Genomic DNA, 12,478 nt, shown 5'->3' with positions numbered 1-12,478 from the left:
TATATACTTCCAACCAGTTTTTAATGATAATGATGCAATATAAATCACGGGCGCTTTGAAAAGTAAAGACGTTATACGTAAATATTCAAAGGATCATGGAGAAATTAACGTACACGCGTACATATTAATGTAACACAGAGAAAAATATAACATCGATATTATATTGAAGTTAAAAAATGAAAGTGAAATCGTTACTTATACATTTAATAAAATCCTTCGCTTTAACTTATTTTCTCTAATTATTCGAAAATACGATCATCTGCACGATAGTCCTCTATAAAGCGAAGGAATTCGATCATTTGTCCATTCTTAATTCTCCTTTTTATTTTAATCCATTCTAAGAAGAAATGGTAGGATAATTTAAATATAATAAAGACCAACAATGCAAGGACTACATAGTGACGTCAACTGAACATTTCCATTTAAAGTTAAGCAGAAATATCGTGTTTATCATTAATCTTGGTCATACTATATTCAGTTGCGCTTTTCCTTTTTCTTACATATACTGCATTTCGGAAATGTACATATGCAGAACGTATCACCTTTATAGAAAGATGCTGCATACGCATGACATCTCGTTTCTCGACAACCGCTGATTCTCCTCGTCACATTGACTTACACTCGTCGGACCGTACATTTCAATCCCGCTTCAGAACGTTTTCTCATGCTAATTTCGCTGTGGCCCGTTTTCATCTCGCACGACGCTCACGTACACCGTCTAAATCAGTTTGTTTGCGGAACGGCGTGCGAAACATTCTACGCTGATGCACCGTATACGTCCGATCATTAACAATAACTTATGCACCTGTCAGATAAGTTGTTGCACGTTAACAGCATATTTTCTGCAAAAGTTAGTTTCCACTTGGTATCAACTCGCAAGTAATAATTTTGAAGTGCCTTAAAAATTCTTGATTAAAAATAGATCATATTAGAATATACGTATAAAAATAAGTTATATTTAGACCTGGATAGATGTTTATGCAAATTGATATTTCTACACAGAAACTACAGACGAACATACAGAACAGAACTAAAGACGCAAAGATTTGTTTCATCTACTAAATATCATAACGGATGCTGTACTTTGCTTCTGTCGTATGTATGTTTGCATATTACGCGCATTCTGTGCGTTTTTACTTTTACGTTTCTTTTAACGTTTCAATTTGAATTTATACGAGGCACCGAGGACAAAGGTGAACTAAGCCATATCTTCTCTCGATGCAAGTTTACGTTATTAACTTATTGCAATAAGCTGTATTAGTCGTGAAAAAGTGGAAGAACTCGTTCTTTTTTCCAAAACAAACCTAGATAACATAACGAAATCGGTCGTTGCATTGAATATTTTATGCTCACGTTTTTTAAACATTTTTAGTAAATTACTCGATTTGTTGAGTAACTGGGATTCTCCCACTCTTGTTTTCAACGTCTAGCGTGTACGTGTAGTCTACTCTTGCTGCTGATACTTTCGAAGTAAATCTAGAAGCTCGAAAGCTTGAGAAATTAATTAAAAAACAGAGATTTTTCATTTATGTGTAACAGAAGATCGATGAATTAGATTTTGCACTCGAGGTAATGTAATCTGTACACATTTTAGAAAAGAATCAATTTCTTTTTAATTTCTCAAGATAAGCGCACAAAGAGAGGAGAGGTTCTATCACTTTCGAATAATGCGATTGATTCCATTCTATCAATGAAGGCATGCCGATGTTTGCCAACCATTTCAACGAGCTTCATTGTCTTTCTTCAATTTTATTATTAGGTTTCATAGCACGCGCAAACGCATAACATATGCGAAATGAAAATAGATTCATTGCGCCTCTGTTACCATGGCCTTCGCTGCATATTTGCTTACAAGGTGCGTCTTAAAAGCATTGTAAACACCGCGTACTCTATCTACCAGTTGATTGCGTATCTCGTTTGGCGCGGAAAGAATCGAACTCGCCGCAGTGCCACTTGCTTTATCCATAGGCCGCTTACTAGAACCGAATCTAAACTGCTTTCTTTTTTTTTTTTTTTTTTTTAGAGTTTATTTACCAAGATACAATTTTTAATACATATTGGGTATTCACAATAAACTATGAATTTCGATAAGGTGTGTTAGGCAAAAGTACCGATACGCGACGGTACGACGTAGCCATACTATATTATGTGTCGGCGTTTTACATTTTTTGTGATTTTAAATCTATTCTTTGGATTTAAGCCGCTGGGGAGCGGAGCTTTTATGTAATTTTGTTTTTGGTTGATTTTTTTGTCCTGAAACTTGGTCGCAAAACAGGACTCATCGGTAGTTTACATTTTGGCGCTGTATGCCTTTGGGGGGGGGATAATAGGGAGGGGGCGGGGGAGGGGGATGTCAAATAGGTTTATTTACAATATTTACAGATTATTTACAATTACACCTGTGTTATTCGGTGTCAGAGTTGTGTTCTGTCGGTTTACTGGTTTTCTCTCTTGTTTTATTATGGATTTGGAATCCACCAATATTTCTTTGTGTTTTTTCTGTGTTTGTCTTTAGTGTCTTTCAGAGGGAGAGCCATGTTGTATCTCCACCTAGTGTCTGCGGTTTGTCCGTTTAAGTTTTCTTCGTAGAGTATAGTTTTGGTTCCTATTTTTCTTTTTATGTGGTATATTACTGGGATGTTATTTTGGTCTTGGAGGTAGTTTTTTTCGTCTAGGTATATGAACGCTTCTGGGGGGATGTAGCCTGTTGCCAGAGTGTTTTTGTAATATGTGTCATTTGGGAATAAGCAATTGAAGATTAAACTGTTTTCTTGTATCTTTGCAGCTTGCGCGAAGTGGTTTCTTGTTAATTTTAATATGTAACAGTCTATGCGGTGAATGTTGGCTAGGTCGTAGATTGTTTTGTTTTTGACATATGTTTTGAATCCGCTGTGTTCGGATCTGTAAGTATTCAAGCAAGCTCTGATGCATTTTCTTTCGAATCTGCGAATTTTTTCCATTTGGGAGGCTGATTTGTTGTACCAGATTGGGCAGCCGTAGGTTATGATCGGTCTGATTAGTGCTTGATAGCACAGGATTTTTACTTGACTGTTGAGATGTTTAGAGTAAAATAATCTTTTTATTCTCCAGAATGCTTTACTGGCTTTGGAGAGTTGGATTTGAATATGCTGCTTGTAGTTTAGTTTATCGTCTATGTTTATACCTAGGTATTTTACGCAGTTTTTATGTGGTATGAGCTCCCCTTCGTTTGCTTTTTCCCTTAGTTGAAATTTTCTGCAGTGTTCCCTTTCTATTGGACCGATTTTGCTTGACTTGGGTCTAAACAGTATGGTTTCGCGAATCTAAACTGCTGTTGACTTACCCCAGTCGCGTAAACACTACAGTAATTGAAGAATACTCGTTAAAAGCAGATAATTTTCGATTATTTGAAACATTTAAAAACAATGTAAAAATAAGTTTGTTCCTCTTCAAATACTATCCCGAAGAAAATACATAATGATGATTCAAATGGTTATTTATATGCAAGACGAAAATCAAATATAACAAAAGTGCGTCGGAGGCTTCGTATTTGAAAAAATCGAGTTTGAAAATTTACGAGGTACAGGGTACGTGAATTTGACCAATCGTCGGCTGGACAGGAATGGACAACTGATAGGAAATTATTCTACACAAATAAATTGAAAATGAAGAATAAAATTTTGTTGTTTACACTCTCGTTTTGGGGAAAATAAAGTTTAGATATGTTAGCCAAGAATTAGTCCAAGTAGACGTCGATTTTATCGAAAAATGAGACTTCAGATGAAAAGATTTTATTCTACATTTTTTATATATATTTCCATATGTAATATAATTCATCGATTATAGATCATCTTGTCTAGCTGAGAATCAAACGAATTTACGCATACCTCACAAATTTTCAAACTCGATTTTCTTAAAAAACGAATTTTTTATGTGTTCATATTCTATTAGTCATCGCATGTACAGTCAGTCACGAAAATATTCTGCAAATTTATTGCAGTTACAGGCTAAAACTCGCGAAGAACTGCAAACTTATAGTAACGTTAACCGATTTCGATGAAACTTTCAGTATGTATATAACTGATATAAATGTCCAACATATGTTGTTTAAATTTTTTCAATATTTCTTTTACACATTATCTGGTACTAATCCTTCTGGCTTCTCAAGAAAGCTCAAGTCGTTTGGTCCAATTTTTGAACAGTTATTCTACTTTAAAGAGTGTACAGATATTTTCGTGACTGACTACAGTCAACGCTTACGATAAGAAAGGAAAATTATAAGCCATAGAAAAACCCAGTGAACTATTACGCGATCGGTCCAGTTAATTTTTATTATCAATTTAATCCTACGATGTATACTTACCGATAAATGAAGTTAAGTTAAAAAAAAAAGAAACAGAGAAACTCATTTCGTTCTTCCTTAATGTCGTATCTGGAACGATGGCTGAATTAATAATACGCCCCGATCTAACAATAAACCTCGTAACTCGAACGAGTCTCATCGACCTCGTTCGGGGACGGATGAAAAATAATCCGAATAAAAGGAACAAGCAAAATTCGCCATTATCGAAAATTTCACAAAAATTCATTCTGAAAAAGAGAAGAGAGAAGAATTTTTCAGAAAACGGTTTTAAAAGAAGAATCGACGATAGGTATCTGATGGACATGCACGTCGAATTAACGAAGCAGCCCATTGAAACGGTACAACAAAAGTTCGATCGTTCCATGCGGCGCTATATTTACCAGTTGCTTGGGTGTGTTGGAAAATATAAAGAAGCACGCTGTGTGTGGTAATACCAGGCTGTGATATTAAATTCGATGCAACGATGGCTCACGGTTGTGGGAATTTGTTTACAAATTGATGATAGCGGCTCTTCGATCGTCCGATGATTAGTTTCCGTTGATGGGACCGAGCGAAAGAAAAATTGCATAATTGACGTCGCTCTATGACCAAGGTAATAATGATTGCTTCGAGCTTTCTGATGAAACCGACGAGTAGCTTAATTTTTTTGCGATACGGTGTTTATCATTTGCCTTGTCGTTATAGATAATTAGCGCAAGATATTCAATATATCCTCAGATATCCCATATTGGGACCATTTTTAACGCGTATTTAATATATTTAATTTTTTTTATTGGATATATGTTTGGAGTAAATGTCTTGTAACTTTTATATAAATTTTTAGATTGAGTTTAAATTTTACCAATATACACTGCCTATCATAAGGATTAATATATCTACTCGTTGCGATTGTTGCAAAAGTCTAATTTTTACTTTGTTTAATATCTTACATTGTAAGCCACATACGAATTAACACACAGAAGAATTAACAGACGAATTAACAGATTTATAATAAAATAACAAGGCATTCAATTTAAATTAACGTCATGAAGTGTCCAACTACGTATAATGTAATTATGACAATCGTGTCTCAATATAGTGCTAATGAAATTTTAAAATGTACAAGTTTTCCACAATGAACGTCTAAATACTCTTGCATGCCTGTATATGAAGATCAAAGGGCAAAAAAATATAATAAGGCTATTTTCCTTAGTTTCCATAACTTTTGTGTTATTTTGTGGCTAAAAAGTTATATTTTAATGCGAAATACACATTTGAAGAAACGAGTGATCTCATATATTTGATGATGCTTATAAATCTTTTGAAAATAGGTGATAGATCCACAGTGATTTTTAAGAATTAAATGTTTGTGTAATTGTCATGTTGCTTCAATTAAATTAATGGGAATCTACATGTAACTGCTGTTATTAATACGTCTTAAGTATGTAAGAGGATAAGAAAAACACATATTTAATCCCAAAATCAAACGCAAACACAGCTTTGATATGAAATTGTTTAGCAACCTATTCAAGTTTAATATTGCTCATCTATAAAAGACGAGAAATATGATTTATCATGTTTTTCACCTGTGGTTGTGCTCTCTATAAGAGAAATGAAATATTAATTTCTTTTTTTTTTTTTTGTATCGAATGGTCATCAGATATTACGGTTCGTCTTATTTTTCCCTTTCCAAGTTCTCCCGGTGTACATAAAAATCTCGTTAGAGTGAAATTAAATCCAGGAATTTCCATCGACGTATACTTATCAGCTATGTTACAAGGAGTTCGTTTCATCGTGTATCTTACTTATAACGTATCATGCTCGCATGCTTAATACTCATTGTTGAACTTTCCATTACATATGGTACACGTAGCAAGAAAATCTCGAAATAAACCTATCAATAGTAAAAGCTATCTAGTTATGTAAACTGTCAAAGTTGTAAACTGTCGCAATTAATTTGCGTGTATTATAATTGAGGTGATTTCTTATTCGCCATGAGACGAAACGGCAAATTGACCAAATTACATTCAAGTCTTAGCTATAATTTTTTAATATTAGCTTTAAGCTTTCTAGCTTTTTGATTATACTTTTAAATTGATAATTATAAAGAAGCTCGTAAAGAACTTATAAAGAATTTCTTAGAAAACTTTGTTTCCTCTTTTATATTTACAAAATAATTGAAATTTAAAATAATTTAACTGTTTGGCTAGAAGATATCTACAAGCTCTTTTATTGGAAAACTCTTCAATTACGCTGCAATTTGATTCTTCATTTTATCTAAATACCATTTTTATCTGAATTGCACAAAGTATTTGTTAATACAAATATTAAATAATAAACATTGGAGTAAAAAACAAGCTAAATTATTTATAGAATAATCCATTTCGATAATCTTTACAATCGATGATACAGATAATGATTGATTAAGAAGCCAATGGTTTGTACATTTCTGGCTCTAGTTTTAGTTCGTACATCTACTATTCTATTCACCACATAAATTATACAAGTGTAAGTTTCCTCAGTTGATACTAATTATTGACATTTCTTATCGGATTAAGAATGACCCGAATATGTACATATTCCAGGTACTCTACTGAAAATATCGCTCAAAATAAATTTCTCGATCTATCAAAATTTCATACTTGATAAATTGTCATCCGGTTAATTTTATCGCGTTCATGTGATCTGAAAGACCGCTGACTCGATTAGCCACTTCACATTCAGATAAAAGTTACAGGTATCTAGAAAAAAACGCAATACGAGACCGAGTAGAGAAAACGAAACAACAATAAAAATGATATATCGTTATTATTAAACCGTTATCGTAATATGTTATTAAAAAAATCAAAGAAAATACATTCGGGAGAAAAAATTATCTGACTGTTCTCTTGGTAATCATTCGTATTATTCTTCGAGTTATTCGTTACAATTTATCAAGAGGGCAATATGAATCATATGCGGCTCCACATTACATTTATTAATCTCTCAACTTCATTACATAAATTCATTATTTTTCATTCATTGCATCAATTTTATATTCATATTCATATTCATATTTATGTTCACATTCATATTCATGTTCATATTCATATTCATATTGAATAGTTGAGAGACAAATAAATACATGAAACCATAAAACATAACAATTGGCTTACGAAAGTAGCTGAAATTTTTAATAAATATTTTGTAAGATGGAAAAGAGGCTGGCCAGTGGACATGTTCGATTAATCGATTCCTATATATGGTAAAATTTGAAAGAAATCTGAATCAATTATCTATATTATACATATTAATAAGCCTCGTGGTACCGCAAGAGCTTCTTTGAAAGTAAATTATTTTTCTAGACTAGGACTTCAACCTATCGGCAATTAACATAGTAGAAGACCGTGTAAATAAAAATTTCAAGGAACGATAGAGATAGCGGACAGTCAATTAAGGAGGTAGATAACTTTAATGATTTCGCTTCCCTTGATTTTCATTTTTTTACGCAATCGAGGAAATAATCACCAGTAAGTATACGTCGCTAGATTTCTCTCTTGAACTTGGATTTTATCAGTTTCCATTGTTGAACGATAACAAACTCATTACCTGCTTTTTTTTTCAAAGAAATCTTTATACGACAGTATGATTAGCGGAGATCAACTAATCGGAAAGTTTGCAGAGATCAACTATAATCAGCTGTGTTATATGAATCATGCATCGGTAAAATTATCCGCAACGAGTGTGTTCTTCCTTTTCTCTTAGTAATCATTTTACAAACATAAAGATTTCGTCCAAACAGTGGCTACAGAAAAACTGGGACTTTTTACACAGATTCATATTTTTAAAAATATAACTGAAATAGTAGAGCCTTGACAAAAAAATTGTTTTACCCATCGACTATTACGCAAAACACTACACTATTTCATATTTTATATATTTTCTTATATTAGACGCATTCTGCACAATTTTGCACGTTAAAATTTTCTATTAATATTTATATCATTGTATTTATTATGTTCAAGTTAATTAGATTCAGTTACATGAAATTTCGTACTATGTGTTTGTTAGTATCTTTAAATATAATTAGAAAAATTTAATATTACGAAAGCGAAGCGTAAAGCCTGATAACGTGAACGCGATTCAAATTAATAAATACTATAATCCTTCGAATTTTATTTTTAGAAGAAGAGAGTACATTTTGTATTATACAATGTTAATTGATACTATCGATACAATTTCGAGAGATGTTTTATCTTAATCTATTATTGGAGATTATTGTGCTTAAAAATTGATATGATCTATTATTCCCCTCTTCGCCTTCTTGTTTCATGTATATTTTATATAATTAATCGCAACTTAATCCGCATTTATTTACTCATTAGGGACTAAACAGTGAAAAAAATACGTAAAAAGTCGGGTAATGGGAGGAAAATATCTTACACGTTGCTTCATAGATGCTGATTATACAAATATAATAGACATGAAAAGTTGTCGTAATTTCAAAGGGGATAATTTATTATGATGTTATGAATTCATACTTCAAAGTCCATCAAATTCTAAGGATAAAACATAACAATTAATGACGAATTATTAATGAATTTTTCAGAACTTTCTGTCACATTATTGTCATCGTCTTGCGAAACAACTTAGAAAGGAAATATTTGCAAAGTCATATCTTATAAAATCCACGTGTTATATGCCAATCCATATATTTAACGCATAGATTGCGAAAATATTAAAATAACCCTGTGGGAAATAGTGAAAAAAGATTGCGTCATATGTAATATGAACATAACGTCAGTCTTTAAGAAATTAATCTATAAACCATTTGTAATTTACATTTCATTAACTTACACGTAGCTAGAGATGAAATGTTACATTAACATAACATTTTCTCTGAGGAAATTAATCTAATAAATCATTCCACATTGTTGGATACATATGCAGATAGTGGTAAAAAATGCAACTGTGTAGCTCTCGCGGTAGTCGCATACTTCTCTTGAACATTATCACGTGTGTTAAACAAAACATTTCAAAATCTTATTGGCACTGTAACGACACCCAAGTATTATGATTATTAATAACTATTATTTGATACAATTTTGAATTTTTGGAATTCCTTTCTTTGAGATTTTTGTAAACGTATATAGAAATTGCAAGATGTATATATTTTGCAGACACAAAAATATTTGAACAGGCAATCATTCACTTTAATAGTTATTATAATATGCTTAAGATTTTTCTACTAATTATTCATAATACTAACTTTTCACTAAATATAAGTTTACAGTAAATACCTTGCAACTTCTAAGTATGCATGTATATTTTCAAATTGGATTTGAGTTTTGCCGATATGGTCATATCAGTCGTGTCTCATCACAGCATTAATAAAATTTCAGAATGTTTTATATAATACGTATGACACACACATGAAAATTTTCCATGGTAAATGTACAAATACTTTTGCGAGCCAATTTGTATGTATACATATGGATGTATATTTGATCTCTATATCTTTCCAATATCTTCGAATATAGATAATATCATAGCATATACTGAAGTCATATATCGGTCGTATATACCTATGTATTATGACAAAGTACTTTCTATTTTTAACCTCATCTAATGTCTCACTGATAAACCACACCCGCGGAAGTGGACATTCGATAACAACCTACTATTAATGGCTTCTCTTCGACTTAACGAACGTAAGACGTGCTCGTAAATCTATTTACTTTAATGATCAACGATAATGCGACATATTGACATTTGCAGTTATACATGGGTTTGAATATACCGCATGATCTTTGATTTTCTATCGAAATTACTTCGAAACGTTGTTCCGTAGAAAGAAAAACTTCAAGAATTCATTAAACGTTACCGGGGACGGTAAAAAACGAAATCGGGTAATCCGAAAATCTCCAAAAACACAGAGGAATCTGTTTTCAACCGAATCTTGACGTCATCGTTTACCGAAGAACGTGAGAAAGCGTGATTTTCATGCATATTCTCTTGAAGTCATAGATGACGCATTTATTCCAAGTTAATATTGACACATTTTTTAGGTCGATTTGTACTGCAATTTTTATCTTGTACCACGAGGTAAAAAGTTAAAATCTTCTGCTTGTTCACACGATTATTTCAAATACATTTTTTCGGCGTCATGAGTTAATATTTGTCCAAGCCATAATCAGACTGCCAGTTATATTGGAAAATTTGTAATTTGCATTGAACGATAAGAAACGGCCACCTGCCTGAGCTGCAAAGATTTTCTTAATTATATTCTGTTATTTTATCCTTTTGGATTGTTTTATTAATCTTGTGCATTATTTGTATAAGCTGAACCAATATTTTTCCGGTTTGCGTCAGCCACAGTTTATACAATAAGTAATGAAAGAACACATACAAAATGTTTCCGAATAGAACCGTTATCAGTATGGGAAATATTTATGGTAAACGATGTTTCATCTGATTATGCATTACACCTAAAGGAGAAAAGAGAAAAAGAAATCAAAATTTCCTACAGCTGCTTAAGACAAGAAACTCACAATCAGTTGCCAACTCGAAATTCGCCAATTGGATAAAATACATGCATATATATACATATATTAAAAGGATCGGAAAACGTATTTACGTAATACTTCTCATCGTTTAGGATTGCATCGGAGAACCACGTACTACTCATTTCATAAGACTAAATGATAAATTTGATAAGATTTTAGAATAACATGTTTATAAAATATAAATACTTCGGTTATCAATATTTCTAAAGTTAGGTGAAAGAATTTAAATGTAAAGAAATGATTAAGAAATGTTTGAGAGACAAATAGATGATAATCCTGCTTCTTAATGACCATCGTGGTTACTTTAAAACTTTCGCGTAGATCCTCCTTTCCTTGAGCAATAAATATTGCAGAACTTGTGAAGTGAAATAAAAACTAGGTACTTCTAAGAACATGTCTGCAATAGATAGTAAATGTAATATATATATATATATATATCAGAGGATTCGATAATAAATCACAGCAACAGAGGCGTAATTAAATTTACAAAGATAATGCGATAAAAATCATAATAAATACCTTGTAGAACGTGGGGTGCTTAGTTTTGATAAATTACCAGATTATCGTTGATATATTATCGGACCAACTTTTCAATCGTATTAAAAATAACTAAAGTATTAAATACGTTTAAATATTAAGAAAACACTGTATTTTTTCTTTTTTTTTTTTTCTTCTTGCAAAATGATATAATTGCTATAAATTTTACTTTATCAGTCAACATTTGTTGATAATGATTTTCGTGCATTGTTTACCTTGTATTATCTAGTTATATTGTAAAGTAGCACAGCCTAAATATTTGCGTTATATCATATTACATATACGTCTGAAATAACAAATAATTTGCATTAGGCTACGTTTAAATATTCTTACTATAATAGTGATATTAGTATTATTATTTTTGTATAATTTTTTTGTAATTACCGCGAGCGCAACGTATACACAAAGTAAAATATCGAACAAATAAAGAAAAATATCGAATCAAATATAACAAATTTCCGTGTATATTGCGATTGTTGGAAAACATGATAATGTAGTGAAAACAGTTAATTAAATGGGACTGTATCTTAAATTACAAACGAATAATTCTTTAAAAAATGTTTGATTCATTGATCCATACGAATTATATACTCTTAGTACTTTAATTCGTCCAAAGTCAGACGTGAACTCCATCTATATACATGTATTTTTTTCTCTTTTTATATACGTTTATAATTCCCACAAACATCATTACATGTATAAAAATATATGTGAAGGCACAGCTTCTTAAAATAATCTATTTAAAGTGATTCAATATCTGGAAGGAATTTGTAAATTTTTATTCGTGCATCTTGCTGATCAGATGGCGTATAAAAAAAATGAGGATCTAATTTGGAAGACGGGATCACAAAAGTCACATTCCACAAGGTAATTCTCTTAATCAGTTTCTTTTTCTTAATAATGAAAATTTGCTCGCTTTATAGACTGAACGTTGAAACCCTATCACCACGTAGCGGTGAAAAAGTGAAACTAATCACTATTGCTGTTTGTATCTAACACCAGTATATATATATATATATATCTTTGTCGCACACTATTGCGTTCCTTGCCTACGGAAGAGACATATGCTACCATC

General features: G+C 31.8%; 1 long non-coding RNA gene across 1 annotated transcript; it reads right to left on the bottom strand.

Moving 5' to 3' along the window:
* Positions 1–9,066: 9,066 nt before the first annotated feature.
* Positions 9,067–12,347, bottom strand: LOC138179761 (uncharacterized). Its single transcript, XR_011173117.1, has 3 exons — positions 12,004–12,347; positions 11,386–11,689; positions 9,067–11,263 (listed from the first exon to the last, which is right to left on the bottom strand). It is a non-coding gene; the product is annotated as an uncharacterized LOC138179761 (long non-coding RNA).
* Positions 12,348–12,478: the final 131 nt, after the last annotated feature.

This window comes from Bombus flavifrons, chromosome 5, assembly GCF_040668555.2.
Source record: "Bombus flavifrons isolate JBK064 chromosome 5, iyBomFlav1_principal, whole genome shotgun sequence".
NCBI classification, from domain to species: domain Eukaryota; kingdom Metazoa; phylum Arthropoda; class Insecta; order Hymenoptera; family Apidae; genus Bombus; species Bombus flavifrons.
This window is presented reverse-complemented; position numbering and strand designations above follow the sequence as displayed.